Raw genomic sequence first — 27,391 nt, 5'->3', positions numbered from 1 at the left:
AGTTTTTACAGATTCAGAATGAAAGAGGCCTATCCTACCAACAGACACACTGAAGGCAGATGGGATGAGCAGCAGCCTGGGAGCACAGGTTTCTGAGATTACAAAGGTGAAGTGGACATAGGGCATTATGTCCAAAGCATATCTGGAAGTTGACTTAGGACTTCTGGGGAAAGAAGATTGTTTTCCTTTGTTTGATGGTGGGTTAGGTTGATAATCTGTTTTTTGAAAAGGGGTCTCATATAGCCCAGGCTGGCCTTAGACTCAGAATCTGAGGGTGGTCTTGAACCTGAGCCTCTTGCCTCTAGCTTAGTACTAGGAATGGAGGTGGAAACCACCACAATAGACAAACACTTCTGTTTTATGATGTCTATGAATTGAAAAGAAGTTGTGTGAGAAAGAAAAAAAAGAGCTTTCTTAGGACACCAAGTGGTTGTATCACCCCCTTGAGACAAGCATTAGCCCTTGCTGGTGATGCAGACTCTCTCTGTCCTTCCAGATCAATGGATGACAAGACAGACTACTTTCTCATATCCTATCTGTGCCTCTCACTGTATTTCCACATAAGCAGCTTGACCTCTTACACTTCAGGTACCTCAGGGGTGCTAATATCTACTATATTGAATTATTGTAAGAACTGAATGAGAAATAATTTGTTAAGAGTCTAACATGGTGCATGAATACTGTTGGGAACAGTGTGGGAGAAAGCACCTTGTCCTAAGTATTGTCATTTTGACTTTGGACTCCATTTTACCTGTAAAATGAAGCAAAGTCCAAGTTCCCAGGCCCTTTGCAGAGCTGGGGACTTTCCAATGGTGTACCAAACTCCTCCTTAAACAATAGAAATAGTCTGTTATGCATCTTTAGCTCTCTAAAGACATTATGGCTGTTCTTAACAATAGAAGGAACAAATGAGTCTGATTGGTTGGATTGAAAAGCTTACATTCTATGTCAGTTGCCAATGATGGAACACATAGGGAAATCCCCTAAACTTTGAATCCTGATTGGTGGAAAAATGTAACTGTAACTTGGCACAGATGTTTGTGGGTTTTTGTGTTTAAATATTTGCTGCAATGAATGTCCCATAGTGCAGCCAGTTCCTGAGTCTGTGCTGTGATCTCTCCTTTTTTATTTTATTTTTTCTTCTTACTATCCAATTGAATAAAATTTTGCTTTGCATGGACTCTGGTGCCTAATTGGGTTATTTAGTATTCTTGGACCCTAACAATATAATGAATTAAAACAAAAACTAAGCATATGGAAATCATGGAATCAAAATTCTGATCAGGAACTTTTAACTGTCTATCCCCTGAGGGTCTATAGCTGTTAGAAGTCCCAAGGTGAAGCAGGCATAGTGGTACACTGCAATACCTCTAGAGAAAACAAAACAAACAAACAAACAAACCAAGCGGGTGTGGTGGCACACAGCTTCACCTCTAGCACTTTGGAGACAGAAGCAGGAGGATCAGGAGTCCAAGGTCATCCTTAGACACATACAGAGTTTGAGGCCATCCTGCACTATACAACTGTCTCAAGAGAAAACAAAACAAAAAACAGGCTGGGTGTAATGTCACACATGTTTAAAACTAGCACTTGAAGAGCAAAGGTTGGCAAATCTCTGTGAGTTCAAGGCCAGCCTGATCCACATAGCAAGCTCCAAGCTAGCCAGGGTTACACAATGAGACCTGCCTCAAAAAAGAAGGGGGTTGGGTGGGGCTTCCATGCACTGCTGTAATGATGTGTAATGTGATGGAGTATTATTGAGACAGTGCTGGAGGCTGAGACCCAGAGCACAGGTACATTCTCTTAGACAGCACTACAGATAAGCAAAGGTGTGATCCTGCCTGTAGCATGTCTGAACCTGGACATCTTTATGCCTTTTCAGCCTTGTCTCTCCATCAGAAATGCAATATGGTTAAATCTGGTTGGCTAGTACCCTGATCCTCCTTTCTTGCCAGAGGTGGAGACCTGCCTCCAAATGAGGCCCCACATTGCATCCTCCTTAGTTACAAAAGTTTCCATCTCTAACTACGAAGACAAATTAGATTTCGAAAAAAAAGTTTCCAAGTTGATTTCACAAAATTCTATGTGAAAGAATTCAAAATATGTAAAAAAAAACTTTTAGGACAAAACGTGTGTGTGTGTGTGTGTGTGCGCGTGCGTGCGTGCGTGCGTGCATGCGTGTGTGTGTGTGTGTGTGTGTGTGTGTGTGTGTGTGTGTGTAGGGACTGGAGAGATGGCTCAGCAGTTAAAGCACAAACTGCTTCCCCAAAGAACCAGAGTTTGATTCCCAGGATTCATATCAGCAGGCTCACAACTGCCTGTGATTCCAGCTCTGGGCCATCTGATTCCTCTGGCCTCTGCAGGCACCTAGACTCGTGTGGGTGTGCGCATGTGTGCACACGCACGCACGCGCGCACACACACACACACACACACACACACACACACCATCAGAGAGAGAGAAAGAGAGATTTTTTTTTTTATTTTAAAACTAGCAGGGCATAGTGGTCCTTGCCCTTATTCCAAGCACTCAGAAGGCAGAGGCAAGAAGATCTCTGTGAGTTCAAGGCCAGCCTGATCTAAATAGTGAGTTCCAAGATAGCCAAGGCTACACAGAGACCCTGTCTCAAAACAAACAAACAAAAATTAATGAAATCTTAACCAAAATCAAAAACATTTTTTTCCAAGTGTGGTGGTTCATATCTTTAATTCCAGAACTTGGGAGTCAGAAGCAGGTAGATCCTTTAAGTTAGTGACTATCCTGATCTACACACAGAGTGCTAGGCCAGCCAGACTACACAGTGAGACCCTGTCTCCAAAAAAAAAAAAAAAAAAAAAAAAAAAATTATTGCTATTTTCAAATAGGGCCTCATATAGCAAGGCTGATCTTAAATTCTCTATGCAGCTGAAGATGACCTAGCACTCCTGATTCTCTGCCTCTATCTCCCAAGTGTTAGAGTTATGGGCAGTCATGCCCAGAAAAACAATTGTAGTGCTAAAGTTGTTAAGAAGCTTAAATTGCCATAGAGAAAACTACCAATTACAGCACTCTCCTGAATGGGCTATTACACAGTCATCTAAAGGCTGTTTCTGAATAACTTATAGGCCCATAGAAAAACATAGAACAATGTTGTCAATGAGAGATATAAAACTGGCTACCAATGGTCATACAAGCATCCATCCACACAGAGACACAAGATGAGAATGAGATAGGACAAAATGTTGCCACCGCCTTTGGCTGTGAAAATGTGAGGGGGTTGAAACTGTCTTTATTATCTCCATGGTTTTGTGTTTTTCCATATTTGTAATGAGCATGCTGTATATTTACCTAATGATCTCTTTGTTTTTATTATTGTGTGTAACTCAGAACCTGCCCTTTGGCACCTTTGGGGAAAGCAGCTGTGCTGTGGAGGGATGAGAGCAAGAGCAAACAAATGGAGGCCATGCCTCCCCATCAGACAAGCTCAGCTAGGACTGTCTAAAGCTTACTATGTCACACAAGTATTCAGAAGTTACTAGAAGTCCCCAATGAAGCATTCGCTAGCAGCCACATTAACCCCAGCATGTGGGAGGTATGGACAGGAGAATCAGAAATGTTAAATGTTCAAGGTCTGTTCAATATTGGTAGCCATCAGAGAAATGCAAATAAAAACTACACCAAGGGGCTGGAGAGATGCTTGGTGCTAAGGAGTTCCAGGGGAACCAATGCCCTCTTCTGACCTTGGCAGGCATTCTCTCTGTCTCTGTCCTTCTCTCTCTCTCTCTCTCTCTCTCTCTCTCTCTCTCTCTCTCTCTCTCTCTCACATACACACACACACTCATAAATAAAAATAAAATAAATCTTTAAAACAAAAACCTACATTGAAATTCTAAGCTGTTTGCAAGGTGTAGTGGCATTCACCTACAATCCCGGTAGTCAGTGAGTAAAGGCAGGCAGATCTCTGTGAGTGTAGCTAGCTTGATCTACATAGTAAGTTCCAGGCTAGTCAGAGCTACATTGTGAGACCATGGAGAGAGAGGGAAGTGGGAGAGAGGGAGGGGGATGGGGACAGGCAGCGAAAGAGAGAAGGATGGGAGGTGGGCAGATTCATGGTCCCTAGTGGGTGAAACTGTTTGGGAAGGATTAGGAGGTGTGGCTTTACTGGAGGAGGTGTGTTACTGGGTGTGGACTTGGAGATTTCAAAGGACTCAGTGCCATTCCCAGTGAGTTCTCTACCTCCTACTTTGAGATGTGAGCTCTCAGCTGTTCCTGCTGCCATGCCTCTGCTCTGCCATCATGGGCTGATGAAATCCTCTGAAACCATAATCCCAGTTAGACTCTTTTTTATAAATTGCCTTAGTCACACTGTTTTGTTACAGCAATAGAAAGGTAGCTAAGACACTGATTATGATTATTACACATGTTCTTGTACATGGTCCTCTTATGTGGAATTTAATTATTCTGTATTCTGGGCTAACTCAGCAGTGACATTGCATGTTTTAAAGTATACAAAAATGATAACATAGCCCAAGAGGCGGCTGTGGACTTTTAAGACTCCTAGCTTGGTCTTGGTCTTGGTGCAGCAGGCCTGTGATCCTAGTTACAGGGGAAGGAATTCTAGATCAACAAATCTAGATCCTATCTCAAAATAAAAATATTTTAAAACAACATAAAATGCTGTGTTGTGGGGGAAGGATGTGTTGAAGATATGATTCAATGAAAGAGTACCTGCCAGGCATACATGGGACTCTCATATTGAGGTTTAATAAGGATCAGGAGAAACAGATAAGCCAAATAGAAGTTTATTCAAAGAGAATTAACTTACGACACAGACAGATGAACACCTCCCAGAGCCCCTTCCTCAAACTTAGTTTCTCCAGGTAACATCCGCCCCTGTCCCCACCCCCAATGGGTGTGGTCCGGGCCACAGGTGCAGACAAAGTGAATATCTCACTATATTCTCAGGGCATATCTTAGAACTACAAAAATACTAAACGTTGAACATCTTTTATAACAATGTGTCTTTAAGATGCATTTATTTTTCATTTTTAATTATGTGTAGTGGACAAGGAGGTATCTGCACATGGATGCAGGTAATTGAAGAGAACAGAAGAGGGCATAAGATCTGCTGCAGCTGCAGTTGTAGGAAGTCGTGAGCCACCCAACATGAGTGGTGGAGCTCAAGCTCCAGTTCTCGGTAAGAGCAACAAGCACTGTAATCTGAGACATCTCTGCAGCCCATTTATAACATCTTATCAGATTCAGAATATAAAAAGTGAGTTGGAGCTGATACAGATTCCTAGAAATTGGCTTAGAAGAGCTGGAGAGTTGGCTCTGTTGTTAAAGTGTTTATATTTCAAGTGTGAGGACCGGAGTTCTAACCCTCAGGGCACCTGTTTAGCCCTGATGTTCCCATGGTAAAATGAAGAGAGAATTCCCAGGAGCTGTCAGGCCTGTTAGCCTGGTGTACACAGTAGTGAACAAGAGAATCTGTCTTGAGAAACAAAACCTGAAGTTATCCTCTGATCTGCACATGCACACTTTGATATATGTATACCTGAATTCACACACATGAGTGTGCACATGCACACACACACACACTCACACTCATGTGCACAAGAGAGAGATTTAAAAAGAAAAGGCCTGCAGAATTAATGTCAAATTACTAAATGTGTGCATGTGGTATATGCTCTCCAAATGCTAACTGAGCGGGGACCTAGAATTACCTTTGAGTGCAAAAACAGAGCGTTAGAAGAAAGGTGGATAAAGTAAGAAAGATCAGGTTCTCAACACCCTTGAGGTGCCGGGCCACATACCAGCTGTGCATGTACTGTCTCCACTGAAGTGCTTTCCAGCCTGGAGAACTGTGGTGTGTTCTTCATAATGTACCAAACTATAAAGCAAGTTTCTTTATAAAGCCAGACATCTTAAGTGTCCATATTTTCCCAGTTTACTCAGAATTCTATTATTTTTATTCTTAGTTTGGAGACAGTTGTCTCCTGTTGTCTAAGCTGGCCTTGAACTTCTGCTCCACATGCCTCAGCCTTGAGTACTGGCATTATAGGCATGTATATAGGTATATGCAAATGTGTCCTAGCTTTCAAACTATATCCATTTTAATTATTTTCTCCTTGACACCTAATTTGTTTGCTATCCTCACACTTAACTTCCTCCTGAAGTTTTGTTTACACTTTTTTTTTTGAGGCATTTCTTTGTGTAGCTCTGGCTTTCCTGAAACTTGTTTTGTAGACCAGGCTCACCTCAAACTCACACTATCTGTCTCCCAGGTGCTGGAATTATAGGTGTGCACCACTGTGTATGTTCTAGAATGCTAGTCATTCAAAATCTTTGATCTTAAATCCTCATCCCAACTGTGTCTTGATCTTTTATACACACACACACACACACACACACACACACCATATAAATACTTATGAATATGTATGTAAGTACATATACATGTAAATGTATACACAGAGGGCTGAAGGACACTAAGTTACCAATTGCAATAAGCCAGAAATGAAAGTACCAGACAAGCCTTTGTAATAAGCTGAAGCCAGAGAAAGCTCTGACTTCCCCCTGAATCCTTCCCCTTAAGAATATCCCACAGAACAGCAAGGATCATGGGATCAGCACAGCCAAGCAAGACCTTGGAGAGTATTGTCTTGCTGCCAATGCACCCCTGAGCAAGAGGCTCTTACAGTTTTTGAGGACCCTGGAAGGGAAGCTCCAGGAAAGGAGCCAGGAGTGGAAAAGTACTAAGTCCAGTGGAAAAGTATTGTGTACTACGCCAGGGCAGAATAAAGTATCTCTAGGATCCCCTCTTTCCTGGTCCTTCCCACAAAGAGGTCTCCACAGACACCCTTAAAGAAATCCCCAAAGACTCTCAGAATGAAGGCTCATGGTCTAGGAATGCAGACGTGCTGAAGACCACAGCCAGCCAGGAAGCTTGAGACCTGAATCTGTCAGAAGCTCCTTCCAGCAAGCAGTGTGCTTGGGTGTGCAAGTCAGGCAAGGACACACTCCACTGTGACACCTGCCAGATAAAGCCTATGTGATGGCCCATGCCTGACAAATCACACAAGTTTGGGGCAGGAGCTGAAATCTCTCTTTACCTAAATACATCATGAACAGCCCAGTAGGAAAACAGCCAAACACTGGCATCAAGTGGCTACCACAAATGAAATCAAAATTGCTTTCTATTACATTGATTTAAGAATAAATACATAAGGGTTATATTAATTTATTTTGTGTGTATGTGTGCACTGATGTGTTTGAGTGTGGGTATGCATGAAGCACGGTACATGTGAAGAAGACAAAGGACTACTTGTGGGAATCAGTTCTCTCGTTTCACTATGTGGTCCCTAGACTGAACTCAGATCATCAGGCATAGAAGCCTTGATGTACTGAGCCATCTCTTGTTTCGTTTTGTCTGCTTTTGAGATAGGGTCTCACATATCCCAGACAGGTCTCAAACTTATTGTGTAGCCAATGATAGACAACCTTGAACCCCTGATTCTCCTGCCTCTACCTCCCACGTGCTAAGATTACAGGTGTACACAGTCATACCCAGCTTGGCATCCTCTCATACTGCACAAGGATGTATATTCAATATTGGTTCTGCAGAATGCAAGAGTAATTTCTTTATTAATATATTCAGAACTGTATCTTTGTTCAGCAAACATATCCTAGGAAATTATCTTACAGATAGGCTTTCACATGTGAGAAATAACAGATCTGTCATAGCCTTTAGTTTTCACAACCCATTGTCTAAATGGAGAGTGATAAGAAGCCACCTTTATAGTAAGCTACGGGTTGAACCACACATGGCATGCCCATACACAAATATGGTGCCTCCATTCAGAAGTTATGTCCTCAAGTTTTCAGAGCAAATGCAGCACACTGTGTGCAGCACACTGCAGTTTGTGTGATAATAGAGAGATAACTGATGTGTGACATTGCTGCTTATAAAATGTATATAAGACATTAATAGCTTACTTTTGGGGACAGAACAATGTATTGAATAATAGAAGTAGAAGACAACTGTTTAAAGGTCTTTTTGAACTTTGAAATTCTGAACCATTAAAAATAATAAGAGGCTGGAGAGATGGCTCAAAGGTTAAGTGCACTGACTGCTCTTCCAGAGGACTGGGGCTCAATTCCCAGCACCCACATGGCAGCTTACAATTATCTGTGACTCTAGTTCCAGAGAATCTGACGCCTTCACATAGACATATATGAAGGCAAAAACACCAATGCATATAAAATAAAAATAAATAAGTTATTTAAAAAATAAAACCACAAGCTGGGTGTGGCCTCTCACATCTCCAGTGCCAGTGGGCAGGAGGCTGAAGCAGGAGGACTTCTGTCAAGTTCCAGGCTAACCTGGGCTACATAACAAGTACTAAGCTACCCAGACCTACACATTGATTCTCTATCCCTATAAGACAAAACAGAGGCCGGCAGGGTGTCATGGTACCTTCTCGCCTGTAATCCCTAAGACACCATAGGGACACAGGCAGAAGGTACTGTGGCAGATTTTAAGATAGCCTGGGCTATATAGTGAGTTCAAGAACACCCTGTGCTATATATAGCACATATGAAACCTGTCTCAAAACAGAAACATTATTCTTTGAAATATTCAAGTTTTTGTTTGTGTTTCCTTACCATTCGTTTATTAATTCGACAGTCATTCCATTGACAAGGCTAACATGTTTGACACTCTCTCCATGGCCCAAGGAACATTCCAGAAGAAGGAGCAGAAAGATCACAGGAGCCAGAGAGGGAGAAGAGCTGTGAAGTATGATTTCTTGGTATGGCAATGGCTATTCCAATTATGAGCACATTTCAGCTGTGGCTGCCTGCATGTATGAGGACGGTGAGTTAGGGTATCTTACTTAGGGTTTCTATTACTATGATGAAACACCATGACCAAAGCAACTTGAGGAGAAAGTCCATTGAGGGAAGCAACGGCAGGAACTGAAACTAGGCAAGAACCTGCAGTGATATATTGTTTATGATTTATTAAAGCTTGCCTGAGGATTCAGAAAGCAAAAGTCAGTCACAAGCCATAGAAGCCAGGCACACACCTTTAATCCCAGCAGCCAGAAGCTAGGAGGTGATGGTACATACCTTTAATCCTAAAACACACAATTAAGAGGTAGACAGACTCTGTTAGTTCAAGGACACCCAGGGATACATTAGAGTGAATCAGTCTAAAAAAGAATTAGAGCTCACACCTTTTATCCCAGGACTCTTGAAAGGTATTTAAGAAAGGAATAGGGTTTCAGTAGGAGGCATTCATTTTCTAGCCACGCTGAGAGGTTATAGTCTGAAACTTGGTGAGAACTCATGCAGACAGGATCAGCCCATTCAGCCTGGGTAGAGGTAAGAAGCTAATGGCTGACTGGCAGCTTTGCTTTTCTGAACACCATCTTGAAGCTTGAACCCCAGTATTAGTCTCTGGGTCTTTTATTTATTCGTGTTACAGGAACCTGGAGGCAGAAGCTCCTCATGGTTTGCTCAGCCTGTTTTCTTATAGAACTCAGGACCACCAGCACAGGGATGGCCCCAACCACTATGGTCTGGGTCCTCCTCTCCCATCAATCACTAATTAAGAAACTGCACTACAAGGTTGTCTGCCTATAGCTCTGTGTTCTGGAGGCATTTTCTCTATTGAGGTTCCCTCCTCTCAGATGACATAACCTGTATCAAGTTGACATAATACTAACCAGCACATAGGAGATATAAATTACTATGAAGATTTTGCTTTTAGGTAGATGAACAGTTTCAGGGATACTTGTTATTTTATTGAAAATAAGCAAAGAAAATTAAAAATTAAACTAATAGGAGGCCACAGTGGTTTCAATGAGTAATGCACCCACCTCCATGGGTTCGTGTATTTATGTGAACACTTGGCCTCCAGTTGTTTGGGATGCTGTTTGGGGAGGTTATGGGATTTATAGGCCATGCAACCTTGATGGAAGAAGTACATCACTATGGTTGGGCTTTGAGAGCTTATTTTGCTTTCTCATTCCTTGTGCAGTTTAGATGTGATCTCTCAGCTTCCTGCTCAGGCCACCTGTAACTATGCCTTCCCCACTATTACAGACTCTCATTCTTGAACCATAAGTCAAAATGAACTTTAAGTTGCCTTTGGTCATGGTGTTTTATAACAGCTACAAAAAGTAACTAATATGGGAGCCAGATAGTCCCATTTCACCAGGGTCACAAATACCTGTAACTTCAGCTTTGATGCTTTCTTCCAGTCTCTATAAGCCCCTGCATTCACATGCATATACCTACACACAAACACACACACAGAGATCCCACCCCCAGACACACACACACACATACCTGCACACACAGACACACACACAGATTCCCCTTTCCACAGACACACACACACACACATGCCCAAACATAGACACACACACATACCTACACACACAAACAGACACACAGAGACACATAATTAAAAATACAATTATATTTTCTTTTCTTTTCTTTTCTTTTTTTTTTTTTTTTTTTTAACAGGGTCTTACTATGTGTCCCTGATCAAGCCTGGAATTTACTTTTTTGTAGAACAGACTGAACTTGAACTCACAGAGACCTTCCATGCCTTTGTCTTCTTGGTGCTAGGATAAAAGAGAGTGTACCACCTCTAATAGAGAAACCCTTGGAATAGTAAGGATGACAAGATGTCTTGACATGAGAAACAGGACCTGGCTACTTAAGTGGCTACCAGTTTTTTTCTTTACTGCCTTGATTACCAGTAAAGAATACTACAAACAGAGAAGTATGGTCCCTTTCCCCCCAAATTTTTCTTGGTTTCTTAGTGTTGGTTTTTGTTTTTTTGTTGTTGTTTTTTTAATCAACACTGACCTGGCTCCCCCTGCTGGTTAGAAAACAGTACAAAAAATAAATCACTTTATAAACTAATCCATATTAAGGAAACAAAACCTGTAGTAGCTTTGAGATTCTTAACAGAGACAACATAGTGTGACATGGTTGTGACTATGACATTCTGGAATCTCTGTGATGACAGGCTACATAACAATCAGTTACCTCATGTATTTGGAGGCAGAGGTGTGACTTTGAGACCCAAGTCCAGGAATACAAGCCAGGAAACCCTGAGCATAAATTCAGCTCTGGGGCAGCTGCAAAAGTGACCTCTGATAGTTCGGCTGTGTTGTCTCTTAACTAATTTTTATTTTCCTCTCCAGTGGCAGAGAATGACTGAACAGAATTTGACACAGGGGCCCGCAAGAGGCCCCTCAAGGCATTTCCCCATGCAAAGCAGCAAAGCGATACCTTGACTGTCCCTTGTGGATCTGCAGTCAATGGTCCAAGGTAGGCTTTTGCCACACCTTCTGAATACTCTTGAAGGGAAGGGTGTTCTGTTTGGATTATTCTTAGAAAGAAAAAAAAAGAAAAGAAAAAAACATTGTTTCTAGGAATGCCCTGCCTACAATCTCTTTTTAGGTGACCTTTTTTGCCACAATTAAAATACCTGACATTTTGAGTTTTCAAGCCTCTGGAAATTACCTCTCCTATCCAAGCATCATCATGGTCATGAGATTCAATATTGACTATCCCAAATTCATTCCTCCAAGAGTGCTGATCTTGCCTTTAAAGGCCTAATTACCCTTTTGCATTGTGAATTAGCCAGAAATTCAATTATTTGTCTAGCTTCTGAATTTTGTATCATTCTACTTACTGCTTAAGTCAATCTTTGTTTAAAAAAAAAAAATCAGTGAAGGTTTCTTTTGGTCCCCGTATAACTTTAGTAAATGACTTGGTTATCTTTCTGACTTCTTCAGTAGTTCTGTCTCAAGCATTCAAAGCTGCTGCACGGCATAGAGCCAAAGTGTGAGTGAGGCTGACTGCTGCTGTGTAGAACAGTAGAAGCCTGAAGGGGTATTCAAGGCAGCTATCTAGTTTAGCAGCAACCTGAGGAGGGGGTCCAGGGAAAGCCCACAACACAAAGGGAGAGGGGGCCTGCTGCCTGAACAATGCACAGGAGGGGTCATAGGGAAGAGGTACATGCAAGGGGAGCTGCCTAAAGGCAGAGCCAGCCAGTGCTGAGGGGCTAATTCAGGCAACATTTGGAGCTCAAGCGCCTGTGCAGGCAGTTTGTTGCAGAGAGGCTGCAACAGAAAAATCCCAGACTTGCCAAGAGGACTTGGGGAAAAGAAAGGAAAACCTAGCCAGTGTGCAGCTCCAGCTTGTACTGGTGGCTGCAAAGCTACAGGCAAGCAACTTTCTGTGTGAATTCGTGGCCCAGAGTTGGACATCAAATGATGCATGATCCCAATCAATCTTACCAAAAAAACCTTGGAGTGAGATATTAGGGGGTTAAAGCTGAAAGATCAGAGAAGCAGAGTAGTCAGCTACCTGGCTGAAAGGGGCTGAGAGCCTTTCTCCTCCCTGCCTTATCACTTCTTCTCTCTGCCTAGCCATATCATTTCCTATCTTCTGTCTGTACAGACCTCTATGGTTAACTAGTGGCTAGCTCCATCCTCTGATCTCCAGGCAAGCTTTATTCGTCAAAACACAGAAAAAATATCACAATACTGAGGCTCTTGGAAGGTTTGGCAATGAGGAGCAGAAGGGAGTAACAAGTAACTTAGAAGCAGGAATGGGGCCTCCACTCGGGTGAAGGAATGTTGGCAGCTAAACAACCACGAATTCCAATGTCAAACTGATTTGTATGAGTGATAGTATTTGAAACAACTAGCTCAGTGTCTTTTGTTTGGAATATTCCAATAGTTTACATGAAATAAATTAATTGATTCAAGTAATTGGGGTGGAAGCAAGAAGACAAACAGAAGTGGGGTAAATCGGTGCTAGCTGTTGTGGTGACACAGACATGTACATTACATGGTCCTTAGTGATAGCTAGACCAAGGCTGCACATTCCATTCTTATCTTCCAGGGAGGATAAAAGTGGAAAATCCCAACAATAATGAAATTCAGTGAACCAGTGACAACAATGAAGTCATTCTTAAGAGGAATATAGCTTCCTGTTAACAAGATCTGGGAGAAATGGTCCCTAATTATGAGTCACTGACATAATGGCTAAAGTCTCAAGACTTTATTAGTGTAATAAACACTACACTAGTAGAGCACTTTCAGCTCCAGAGATGAGTGCTACAAGATTCTGAGGGCCAACTCTTATAGCTAATTTCATGAATAAAGGCACCATGCAATAGCAAAAGCAACCCTACAAGAGGCCACACAGCTTATTCTAGTTCTGTTCTGGGTATCCATCAAAATCCCTGGATTAGTTACCCTTAAAATGCCCCTTAAGGAATAGTGACTGAAATACAGTAGAGAATCTGAACTTCTCTGTAAGAAAAGGATGCAGATGATTCTTGCTGCCAAATAATCTTTGGCTTGACAGTCCATGGAACTGAAGGTAGGACTGGCAACATTTCAGACCAATAACAAGCTTAACTGTGTGGCAGTTGGAAAGAAAGGCCATTTTACTACCATTTGGGCATGGGTATAAGCTGTTTTTAGTATAGCTGGGTACAGTAGCTCACTATAGGTATGAAAAAAACTGAATGGCAGTATGACATCAGGTGGGTTCGTGGCATCTGCATATAATCTCGGTAGTCAGGAAGCAGAGACTGGGGGAATGACATAAATTCAAGGCCAATCTAGTCTATATAGGTAGTTCCAGGTCAGTCAGAATTACATAGCAAGACTGTCTCAAAAATAGATAAGTACTACCACTACCATTAGGGGTGATGGCCTTTAATCCTAGCACTCAGGAGGTAGGCAGATCTCTGTGAGTTTAGGCCAGCTTGGTCTACAGCATGAGTTCCAGGACAGGCTCCAAAGCTACAAAGAAACCCTGTCTTGAAAAACAAAAACAAAACAAAACAAAAAAGAATACAGAGGACAGAGGAGAGTTTCATAGCATGTGTGAGGTGATCCAAGGGTTCAGAAATACATGGGAGCCCAACAATGGTGGAAGTGTGGGCCACAGCCCAGCTGATAGTAGCAGAACTGAAGTCACTCGAAGCTAGAGTCCAACTAGTCAAAACAGCAAGTTATGTAGAACCCAATTGTAATCCCAGTGAGAGCTATCATGAGCTGAATAAATCACCTTGTGTCAGACACTGGCTGAAGCACTTCCTATTCGTTTTATATGTTTAATTATTGGAGCTGAGGTGTGAGGCAAGTACAATTAATACTTCCATTTCACAGAGAGGAGTATGAGGACCAAAAAGGTAAAAGTATCTTCCTGTGTTCATTTTTGTTTGCATGTGGTGGTGGGGATCGAACCTAGAGCCTCAAGTAGGCTACAAAAGCACTCAATCACCAACCTACACCCCCAGCTCCAACACTTTCGTCACTCTATTGGTATTCCCATGCATGCCACTGGGACACGATCTCATGATAAGCTTTGTAATCTCAGTGACTAGACACAACAGAAGTGTGTCTCTCATACATAAGCCTAATAAGTTAGACTCAGGTTGTTGCCTTTAGTACATCACATCACTCTGAGTTTTCTAGTTTCTATCTTAAAGGTGAAATATATCCAGTTCCACTGGCCAGAATCACCTATGCACACCTTGGCTGAAAACCACAGATTCACTATGGGTCCACAGAGAAAGAAAGATGGCTTTGTCAATTGCCAGACTGTTTCACTCATGCCAAGTGATCAACTACCTCAGAATATGCTCTTCAGTGAGATAGCTTTGTTCATGGCTTTTTGATAAAAGGGGAAAGAATTATTTGTCTTTATAGTGGAAGCATGGCATTATTTGCACCTATCAGGCACTGTGTTCTATGTAATTACTGTCAGAATGTATGGGCTGGCTCCCCAACCCAGACAAAGTCTCCTGTATTCCAGGCTACAGCTACATACTTCCTATGTAGCTGAAGATGACCTTGAACTCTATATTTTTTTTTAAAAAAAATGACTGAGTGTATTACAATTTACTTGTTGTCTGGTGTGTGTGTTTGTGTGTGTGTGTGTGTGTGTGTGTGTGTGCTCATGTGTGCATCTTGTGTGCATGCCTGTGCATTTTTGCCCATATGGAGACCAGTGTTGACATTGGATGTCTTCTTCAGTTTTCCTTCACTTTTATTTAGTATTGAGTGAACTTAGAGCTCACCTATTGGCTAGATTGGCTGGCCTGTGAGTACTGGGAATTCTTCTGTCTTTGTCCTCTTCCCCCAGCACTGGGATTATAGACATGTCCTACTACACCTGGCTTTTACTTGGGGGCTGGGGATCTGAGCTCAGGAAATGCTTGCACAGCACTTTACCTACTTGTCATTTTTCCCACCCTTCTTTGTTTTTGAGTCAGGGTCTCCAATAACCTAGACTAGCCTTGAGGTCATGAGGTAGTTGAGGATGACCTTGAATTCGTGACTTTTCCCAAGTCTATCTCCTTGGTGCTAGGATTATAGATGGAAGCCAAAGATGCCTGGATTATCCTATTATATTTTTTGCAAAAACAAAACAACAACAACAACAAAACATTATTATGGAAAGGGGTCAAGGGGTCTTTATATTGCCTGACTACCAAAAGGATCCATGAAGCAAAACCAAGAAGGAAATTTTTAGTATGCTAGTCACCTTTTGATTTTTATAACAAACATGGGGAGTTAAGCATGGATGCTTATTCCTATAATCTCAGCATTTGGGACGTTAGGCAGGAAGAATGCCATGAATTCAAGGCCAGCCTGGGATACACAGTGATTCTAGAACAATCTCAACTGCAGAGTGAAATCCTGTCTCAAATCTCCAAGATAATGAAGTTTTAAAGAACAGATTGGTAGCCAAGCATAGTGTTGCACATATTTAATTCCAGCATTCAGGAGGCAGAGTAAGGCAGATCTTTATGAGTATGGGGTTAGCCTGGTCTATGTAGATAGTTCCAGGACTGTAAGGGCTACATAGAGAGGCCCTGTCTCAGAGAGGTGGAGGAAGAGGGAGGGGGAGGGAGAGAGAGAGAAAGAAGGAGGGACAGAGGAAGGAATGGAGAGAGGAAGAGCAGGTTGGTTTTGATTTACAGATTTACTGGTTGACCATGTTGATTTTAGGACTGTGACAAGGTATATATTATGTTCATAGCACATCATGGAACAAAGATGCTCATTTCTATTCAATAAAGGAAGACAAAGGAAGTGTCCCCTCAAGGGACCTGAAGTTCCTCCACTTGCTTTTTTAGCACAGGCTCTTAGGGGACACTAGGAGCCAATTTTTGGCACTGGTTTGTTGAATTCTATACTTAGATCCTTACCTCCACAGAGCTCTCCTGGTTCATCATCCTCTGAAGTCTCAAAGCACTAAAGCAGTGACACATAATCATGCCCATTGAAATGACACTCATGAGAACAGTGTGATAAGGAGACTCAGGGTTCAAGCAATGGCATTAGCTTATCTGCTCCAATAGACTATGTAATCTGGGCACATTACTTAACTGCCCTGTGCCTCACATCTGTAAAACAGGTACTATAATGGATTTTTATAAGGTTTTCATGAAGACATAAAATGACTTAATCTAGAAAACTTGTAGTATCCAAAGCATAAGAAGCCTTCAGCAAGGATTTGCTATTTTTCTAAGTGTCTCTTACTGTGTCTTTCTGCTGTTTGGGGGTTGGGCAGTAGAAGAGAGAAAAGTAGGTGGCCTGGGTAGGCTATTTCTCTTATGAGTCAAACCCAAAACAAATTGTACCTCTTTTCTTTTTTTTTTTTTTGCCCCTACCAATTTGGCTTTGTTTAAAGACAGCTAATTTTCTAACCCTGGGTTGCACATATAGGTTACTTTTCTTGTTGCTATGACTAAATACCAACTTAAAGGAAGGCTTGAAAAAGACAGAGAAAGGAATTACTTTACCTCATAACTTGATATATTTCATCAAGGTAGAGAAGGCATGGCAGTGGGAATGGCCTGTGTTTGTGGTAGCAAAAGTATGAGGGTCAGGGAGCTTGGATAGATGGATGGCAATACTCATCAGCCTTTCTTCATTCACTCTAGGACCCAGGACGGTACCACTCATATTCAAGGTGGATCTCCTCCACTCAGTTGAACCTCTCCAGAAACACTCCCATGTACAGGTATGTCTCCTAGGTGATTTTAAATCAAATCAATTTGTCAGTGAATAGTAACTATTACAAGACCATCCCTTCTCAGACATATCACTTTTAAATCATAATATTCTACCTCTGGTTCTAAGAGTGTCATAGGTGAGCTTACAAGACAAAATGCATGTGATGTATCTTGAGTAGTCCACTAAGTCTTAACAGTTTCAACACTATTCAAAAGCCCAAGTGGAAAGTCTGCCCTTAGACTCAAAGTAACCTCTTAATTGTGAACTTTTGTAAAATTAATAACATATTTCCAATATACAGTGATACGGAACAAATATTTCCATTCCTAAAGGGAAGAATGTGGATACAGAGAGGAAAGTTCAGACCAAGACAAAACCCAGGGAGGGCAAGCATGAAACGCTGTCATTCACAGCTAGGATCTGAGCTCCTTCCTCTCTAATCTGTAGTCTACAATATACATGTCTTCTCTCTATAGCTGGCTTCACTCGGTATCTGTAACTTCTTTGCTGGACATATGTTTCTGACATTTCCACTATTCCATGATCTTTACTGTAACAGCTTGATATACATCCCACTCAAGAGCTCTATTCAGGGACTACAACTACAACTACAGCCCTGGTACATGTAACCCTTACTCTTGTTTCTTTCCTATTTGCAAAACCAGTGTCATGTAGACAGTATCAAATTCTCCTGCCAGCCTGAGATATAGGTCCCTTTGGACCACAGCTTCAGGAGATTCTGTGTGCCTTCATGGCTATACCTGGTTGAAACATTTTCCTAAGCAGAGATTTTTCCCTTTAAAAAAAAATCAGTATGTGTGTGTATGTGTGCATGTCTGCTCAATCGCAACCACAGTGCACATATAGAAGGAAGTGGAAGTCAGTTTTTATGTTTATGCCATCGTGCTTTAAACTGGCCCTTCAGCTTCCAGCTGATTATTCATTATTATTCTGTGTGTGTGTGTGAGAGAGAGAGAGTGTGTGTGTGTGTGTGAGAGAGAGAGACAGAAAGAGAGAGAGAGAGAGAGAGAGAGAAACTGTGTCTAGCTTTTTACATGGGTCCCAGGGATATGAATTCTGGTCATAAGACTTGTAGAGCAAGAATTTTACCCACTAGGCTATCTCCCTCCTCCTCCTCTTCCTCTTCTCCTTCTTCTAGCAAAGTTTCACTATATAGCTCAGTCTGGCTTCAAACACAATTCTATCTTGAGTGTTAGGATTACACAGTACCTTATTCAACTTTTTGTCTGTTTGTTTTAAGATAGGGTCTTCATATGTTGTCCCTATATAGCAAGTTCCAAGCTGGTCTTGAACTCATGACCATTCTTTTGCCTTTGCCTCTCATGGTTCTGAAATTATAGATATAGGAACTGTCACACCCACCTTTTTTTTCCTTTACATTTATTTTTTATATTATTATTTTTCAGATTCTACAACCCACCTTTTTAATTAAGAAAAAATAAGCTGAGTCAGGTGTGATGGTGCAGGCCTGTGATCCCAGTACTTGGGAAGCAGGAGCAGGGGAATCAGGGGTCCAAGGTCACCCTCAGCTACGTAGTAAGTGTGAGACCAGTTCAAACTAAATGAGAGCCTATGTCTTTTTTAAAAAAATCAAGCAAAACAGGTATGGTGGCCCATGCCTTTAATATCAACCTCCAGAGATGTATCTTTGTGAATTTGAGGCCAGCCTGGTCTACATAGAGAGCTCCAGTTCAGCCAGAGCGACAGAGTAAGACCTTGTCTAAAAACAAACAAATAAGTAAATAATAAAGAACTGGAAAGATGGCTTAGAGGATAAAAGCACTGACTGCTCTTCCAGAGAACCCTGATTCAATTCCTAGCATCTACTTAGTGGCTAACAACTATCTATAACTCCAGTTCCATGGGAATTCAAGGCCCTCTTCTGGCCTCCTGGGGTGCCAGGCACACATGTGGTACACAGACATACCTGAAGGCAAAACACCCATATACATAAAAATAAATAGGTCAGGCCTTGTGGTACACAGCTTTAATCCCAGTCTGGTCTACCTAGAGTTCCAAAATGGCCAGGGCAACATAAGGAGGCTGTCTCAAAAAAGCAAAACAAAATTAAATTATAAATAAATAAATAAATAACACAGGCTGCTGAGATGATTCAGTAGGTACAGGTACTTGCCACGCCTGAAACATAAATGGGCTGCCTCCTCCCCACAAATAGTGCAATTGTTCCTGTCCCATTTCTTCCAGCTGTCCCTGAACCTCACATGGTCTCCTTAACCAGACAGAGAAAGCAAGGCACCATGCCCCCACAACCCACGTGCCTTCACTGTGGCTCCAAACAAGAAAGCTCTCTGCAAGGCAACTTCCAGGACGCTCTGCTGTCTACATTTCATCATGTTCTCCACAAGGCTGCAGAAGCAATCTGCCAGCTCTTCCTTCTCCTCTTCCTCCTTTCCCTCCTCCTCTTCCTCCTCCTCTGCCCTCTCCCTCTCCTCCTTGTCCCTGCACTCCTTCTTTGAGGCAGGAGCTTGTTTTGTAGCCCAGGCTGGCCTTAAACTATGGCTCTACCTGCCTCAGACTCCGAAAGTGTCACAGCTGCAGCCACAGGCCCTACGTAACCACTTTCATGACACACAGAGTTGATATTCTTTCCTAAGGAACATTAAAAAGTTGACATTTTTCAACTTAATTTTATGCTTTATGTAGTAACTCAACTCAGTTTTTTTGTTTTGTTTTGTTTTTTCTTTTTAATATCTCAGTTCCAATACAGATACTTCTCACTGCTGGCTTACAAAGTAAGGCTTTGTGATTCTGACTAAGGGAGGCAGGTGTCAAATAGAATTTATCCCATTTATTCATTCAAGTTCAAGCTTTTTACTGAGTATGGTTGCTCTTACCTGTAATCCCAGCACCTGGAAGCCAGAGGCAGGATTGCTGGGAGCCTAAGGCCACTCTGGGTTACAGAGTTAAGTTGCAGACAAGCCTTGGCTACAGAGTGAGACTTTGTCACAAACAGCTTGTGCTCTGTGCCAGGCACTGCTCTAAATGCTGAGGAATTAGTGATAAACAAGACAAAGTCCCTGTTGTCATTGAGTTTACTTTCTCATGTAGAAAGAAAAACAACTAAAATTAGAAAACAATAAGGAAATGGCCAGTTCTTCCCAGAGCATAGAAGTGATATTGCATAGATAGGTCCTCCATGGCTGTTTTAGACAGAGTGGTCAGGTAAGTTCTCAGGAAGGAACATTTAGGCAGAGATCTGAAGGATAAAAATAAGCCAACTAAACTCCAGGGAACAGCATTCCAGGCAAGGGAATTACTAACACCAAACCAAAAGAGTAGGAATGGAAAGGAGGCTTCTCTGGCTGGGACACTGTGGTCAGAGGTAAACTGGCTCTGTTTGCAAAAGGCTTTGGGAGCAAAGGGGAGGTTCTGGAGAGTTTGATGGTTTTTGTTTGAGACTGTCTTGCTATGTAGCCCAGGCTGGCCTCAAATACACAGCAACCCTCCTTCCTCAGTGCTGTCATGCTGAGTTTATTGGCGACTTTTAGCCAGTTGGTAAGATTTGATTTCTTGTTTTGTTTGGTTGGTTCTTTTGTTGTTATTGTTTTTGAGACTAGATCTCATGTAGCCCAGCCTGGCTTCAGCTCACAGCAATTTCAAACTCACAGCAATCTTGGTATATCACTGATTACAGGCATATACCACTACCCCTACCTTTTCTGAATTCTGAGTTGCTAAGCATCCAAATGCAAACACAGGGTAGACAGTTAGTTACATAAGAAAGTTCAGGGATGTAAGGGACTGGTTATACAGATTTGAGCATCATCAATCCAGAGGTGGTACTTAAAACCATGGGACTTGATGAACTCCTAATTGGAAGATATAAACAGGTAAAAAGAGTTGCAATATAAGTCTTTAGCCCCCAGCTACCATCAAAGGAGCTGACAAATGGCATAGGGAAGCAGAGGAGGTTGGTATGGTGGTGAATGCCTATAACCCTCAGGGAGTTGCTGTGAATCATGAGTTCAAGGACAACATGGGACAAACAGAAAGACTGTCTCAAAGGAACAGTTACTCTGTTTAACTCAGAAAAGGGGGTAGCCTCCATGGCAGAGGTTGTCTAAGTAGCTGCACTGACAGAGAAGCTTCTAGGAAGAACAAGTACATTATATTTCCCATCTCCTTAGCATAACTTCAGCTTTTGGAAGGGAGTAGATCCCTGTCCTGGTGAATGACAGACCATCTGGATTAACTTCCCCATCTCTTTTATTTCTTTTTAGATTTCGAAAAGGAGAGCTTGGCTAGCTCAATGGCGACTTCTCTAGCATATGTGCCTCAGTTCAATCCCTAGTACTAAAAAATTAAAATTAAAAAAAAATTAAATAGCCAGTGTGTGATGTGAGAGGAAAAGCTAGGTGACCCTAGAGTCTTAGAAGCCTCCTGAAGGAAGTGGTCACAAATTCAAAAGTTGCTGAGTGGTCCAGAAAGACAGGGTCTTAAAAGACATCTCAGAGTATGTAGGGGATGAAGCCCACTAGGGTGAGAAAGCAGTCAGGAGGCACAGGTGATTCTTTTGAGTTTTGTTATAAGAAGAGGAGAAAGCATGTTTGATAAGATAAAAAGGGTAGATTACTGAATCTTCTCTGGAAAGAATAAGGGAGGATACAGAGATGTTAAGATGAATAGGTAGATTATTGACTCTATTCTTAAAAAGCAACTAGTAGTTTTAAATATTTTACATTGGATTGGACTTCTGTATATTGTATACATATGCTGCATATTGATAAAATTGCTATTAATTTTGCTACATCCATTTCTGATACTCAAGGTATTTTATCTATATAGCTCATTTAATGATGGAATACTAATTTCTAGTCCTTGATAAATATTATTAACCATATAGTATAATAAGGAAATGTAGTTTAGTAATTAGTCAACTATAACAATTGAACTTGTAGTCACTTTAGGTATGTTTTCAAGGTCAAACTGATACATTAGAAAGACAGGTCATCTTCAAATACTTCAGATATCTACAGAATATGGGATTTAACATGTTTTAATAACATAGGTTCTTTAGTTATGACAATGAGACATGTCAGCGCCAATCTACATCAGAGAAGATAATGGGCATCGAAGAAACTCTGTATGGAGTTTGAGTTCTTTGTGGTAAAGGTAAGCCACTGGGAAAGAAAGTACCCTTGCCTCAACTTCTGACAGTATGCTCTCCTAAATGAACAAATACGAGACCAAAAAGAGTGACTGGAAACCTTACCAAGACAAGGCGGTCCAGTCCTTCGGATTATCCTGGTTCACAGAAATGTCTGTCAGATATTTTAGGCCTATAGACTGAAGATGGATGCCACAACTTGGCAGAGCCTTGGTGACTGTCCAGGCAACCATCTGTTTCTGTCATTTCTCACATTTTTTGGAAGTTGCTTACTCACACTTTCTGTTTACTCAGTTAATATCATTTCCTTCCTGGATCTCTGAGGGAATTGAAGACTAAATAATATTATAATTATAGTTTTCCCTGTGTACCAGAACCAGTAAAGAAACTCATTATAGATATATTAAGTGTAATAGGTTTAAAAGATATTAAAAGATAATTTGATATGCAAATTAGAATAGAAAGTAAATTAGGTACAAAACTCTGGACTCATCAAGAAAGAATAGACAATGGAGTATTTGGAATTTGTCATATGCTTATGAACTAGACATTGTTAATGTACTTACTGTCATGTATATATTATAAATAGTTGTAATTATTGTACAAAGGTTTTCTCATATTAATTATAACCTTTTTTAAAACTTTAGACAAAATAAGGAAGATATGTGGTGACATCTTTCTTGCACAAATAAAGCCTGTTTGGGGGTCAGAGAATGGAGGTTGCCACTAGCTAGCCATAGAGGTCTGGAGGTCTGTACAGACAGAGAGGAAGTGATGTAGCTGGGCAGAAACAGGATATACACAGGGAGAAACAGGAAATCGCTCTCTTCTCTGCTGAGACACTTAGGAGGTACGGTGTGCTCTGATCTCTCAGCATTTCTCTCTATATCTTACTCTGGCCTTTTATTATCTAGACCAATTAAGAACTCCTCTTACACATGTTATATCAAGAGAGAACAGGGCCTTAGAGGAATGGCTTAGCAGTTAAGGGCTCTTTCTGTTCCTCGAAGAGGACTGGAGTTCTGTTCCAAGCATCCACATGGGACAGCTCACAACCACCTGCGACCCTTCACTGGCCTCCTCACAACCACCTGCGACCCTTCACTGGCCTCCACCTGCACCTGCATACATGTGGCATATACTAACAGACACTTACACATAAATTAAAATGAACATTTTCAAGAGAGACTGTGGGTACTGGTGAGGTGGCTCAGCACAGGTAAGGGTACTTGCCACAAATTTGACAAACCTATATTCAAACTCCAGGACACAAATGGAGGAAGGAAAGAATCAACTCCCTCAAGCTGTTCTCTTACCTTCATGTTAGCACCATGGCCAAAATGCAAAAAGGAAATGGAATGATAAATTGTTTTGAATGGATGGAGAGGGTGAACTAGGAAGCTGTGTAACAGGAAAAGAGTTTTGAACTTTGGTTCCTACTCTTAGAGAGGTTATGATCATATCTGGCAGAAACAATACTAATGACAAAAACTTCATGCTTGGCTGGACCTGCTGTAATCCCAGCATTATGGGGGTGGAGTCAGAAATTCAGGACAGCTAGGGATGTAGTTCAGTTGGTAGAGTGCTTGCCTACCATATAAGGTATTGGGTTTGAACCCCAGAGAACCCCAGAACCATATAAAAACTGAACATGATGGCACATGCTTGTAATCACAGCACTAGGGTAGTAGAAGCAGAATGACCAGGAGTTCAGGGTCATCTTTGGTTACGGAGAACCTATCTATATATAAATAAATATACAAAGTTCAGAAATTCAAGGTCATCCATGGCTTCATGAAGACCACAAGGCCATCCTGAGCTACATCACATAGTCTCAAAACAAAAACAATTAAGCGTTGAGTAAAAATCTATACATATGATGTAGAATAGTCACAACTATGGAGGGAACTATAATTATAATACTAATTGAAAACATTAAGAATGGAGTGATGGGGCTAGAGAGATAGTTCAGCATTTAATAGTGCTGGCTGCTCTTCTAGAAGTCCTGGGTTTAGTTCTCAGCACCCACATGGTGGCTGGCAACTACATCTCCAGTTATAGTAGACTCAGGCCCTCTTCTGGCCTGGCCACCAGGCATACAAGTAGGGCACCAACAAGCACGCCAGCCCAATACCCATTCATATTTTTTTTAAAGATGGGATGTTTTTAAGGATTAATCCAAGAAAACAGAATCAGGACTTGAGAAAATGGATAGATTACAGTCGACCACAGTGCCTGTACCTTCCTATTAAAAATTAGGACCCATCATAAGGATTAAACTCTATTAAAGTCATGTGAAAAGTCGGAAAACTTCAAGGGCTTTAACTAGCTCAGAGGTAAAACACTTGCCTAGCATGCACAAGGCTCCAGAAATATTTTGTCATTAATGAAAGAGGAATTTGCCATTTAGTTCAGGCCTGGGGCTTACTTAACACAGGCTGGCCTTGAACTCATGGCAGTCCTGCCTCAGCCTTCTAAGTGCTAGGATTAGGGCTCTAGATTTGACCAATAGCACCATAAAACCACCACAAACAACAGACAAAAAACTATTCATCACAAATATTTAACTTTTAAAAAAAATTCTATTTTATTTTATATGTGATTGTTTTGCCTGCATGTGTGTATGTCATAAGGAGGTAGAAGAGCCCCCTGGAACTGGAGTTATGCATTGGTGGTGGGAATCAAACCTGGGTCTTCTGAAAGAACAAGTAGCCTTAATTCCAATGTCTTCCCTCTGCCTAATGCACCACTCTGCATCTTTCCCTGTTAACTCTACTCATTGCCCAGGTTACCTCCTCTAGACTTCTGCTTGCCCCATCCTTGCCTCCAGCTGACTTGGATGTTCCTTCTCCCCTGGAAATTAGAACTCAATTTTTCCTTACAGTTTTTTGTTTTTACTTATTATTCTGTGTATGTGCATACAATGTTTTGGTGTGTGTGTGTGTGTGTGTGTGTGTGTGTGTGTGTGTGTGTGTGTGAGTGTGGGCTAGGTTTCCAGGAGTGTGCCATCATCTTACTTTATGGGGTGCTGGGGTCTCACCCACCAGGGCTTTGTGCATGCTAGGTAAGCCCTCTATCAACAACTCATAGCCCCAGTCTTCAGTTAACAATTACTGAACTCAGTTGAATTTACAGTGGGACTTTAATGGAAACTCCTGGACACAAGTCCTTGAAGAACAGATAAAAATCCCACTGCAACTCTGTGTCAGGTCTAGCACACAAGAGTCCTGTGTTGTTTGTGTTTTATCTTCATTTTTGTTGATCATTGAGCTTGTAGCCAAACATGTTCACTGTAATCCAAATATACTTTATGCTCCAATTACCAAGTTCCAAGACTTTAAAATTTAAGTGTGTGTGTGTTTGTGTGACATACCACCACATATGTGTGAAGTCAGAGAAAAAATGTATAGATTCATTTCTCTCCTTCCCTTTACATGGATTTCAGGGTTCAAACTCCAATCTTTAGGCATGTGCTTCAAGTACCTTTATCTGATAAGCTATCTCACCAGCCTGATAAGTGCATCGTTTTAACATTATGTCATATTTTACCTTATAGTAGAGTATAACTGATTCAATCCATTTCCCTGTTGACAGACATTTTATTTGTGTATTAGGGTTCTCTAGATGAACAAAACCAATAGAATACATTTATTCTATATTATATTATATATATATATATATATATATATATGTTAAAAAGGGGACTTGGGTCAATGAGATGGCTCATTGGGAAAAGCCACTTACTGCCAAGCTTGATAACCTGAGATTGAGCTCCAGGACCTACACATTGTCCTCTGACCTCCATACATGCACTGTACACGTGTGGGTACACATATACACACACAATAGAAATGTTTCCTAAAAATTTTAAAATAAAAGGTGATGTATTAGATTGGCTAAAAGGATATCATTTGGGCAGTCCAACAACATACTGGGGAGGTTGAGATACTGGATGTTTCAGCAGTCCAATCTAATGCTGAAAGCCAAGAGGATTCCTGAAGAGCCACTAGTCTTTAGTCTGTGTTGGAAGGCTGAAGAAGCTGGGTTCCAGTGTCTACAAAGGATGATCGTGGCGGCAACAACAGGGCATACATGCTAAGCAACAAGATGCAAAGGGTAGTGGAACTTGCCAGCATGGCAGGAAGGCAGCCACAAGACAAGCAGGAAAAATGCAAAGTTTTTCCTCTGGGACCTCCTTTTATCTGGCTGACATCAGAAGGTGCAGTCCACATTTAAGGTGGGCCTTCCCACTTCAAATACACTAATCAACAAAAATCCCTTACAGAGCCTGGAGAGATGACTCAGCAGTTAAGAGCATGTACTGTTACTGTTCTTATAGAGGACTCAGGTTCCATTCCCAGCACCCACATGGAAGCTCATAACCATCTGAAACTCCAGTTCCAGGGGATCTGACCTCTGCAGACAGCAAGCACACAAGTGGGGCACAGACAGAACACATTTTTTTTTCATTAAAGAAAATCCCTTACATACATGCCCATTGGTTTATCTCTTAGTTGATTCCAGACCCAGTCAAGTTGACAATCAAGATTTAACACTACAGGTTATTTTCACTCTTCATGACATACACTTTATGATTGAATTGTATCATTTGTAAATTCATATATGCGGCACTACACTTAAAGGTCTTAGAAAGCATGCTTATTTGTGAGTAGGACCTTTGTGGAGAGAGGTCAAAATAAACTGATGTCCTTAAAAAAAGAAGCAAGATGGCTCAGTGGTTAAAAACACTTATTGAACTCCAGTAATCCCTTCCTGGTTTTCCCACTTTTGTGTGTTCTCCTTCTGTTGAATATGGACCATGCTTATCCACTCATAATGAAAACAGTACAGGAGAAGTGACAGGATACCACAAAAATACTGGTTTCCCACATAGTCTTGTTCTCTTATACCTTGTTGTTTTTGAGACAAGGTCCTGATATCTATTCCTGGCTTTTCTAGAACTTGTTAGATAATCCAGTGGTCTTAAACTTGCAGTGATCCCAGGGGAGTCAGCACTGTGCAGGGGGGTCTCCTCACTGCCTCATGAAGTAAACTTTGAGCCCCCATTTGAGCCACTGAAATGAGACTCACAGCTGAAGTACCAACCTAAACAGTGCTTACATTCCCAACCCAAAGAAAAGAAGACTATGAAAGGCTTGTTCCTTTGGGCTGGTAATTAGGGAGTAAG

The sequence above is a fragment of the Phodopus roborovskii genome, unplaced genomic scaffold (assembly GCF_943737965.1).
Source record: "Phodopus roborovskii unplaced genomic scaffold, PHOROB, whole genome shotgun sequence".
NCBI classification, from domain to species: domain Eukaryota; kingdom Metazoa; phylum Chordata; class Mammalia; order Rodentia; family Cricetidae; genus Phodopus; species Phodopus roborovskii.
Note: the sequence above shows the minus strand (reverse complement) of the source record.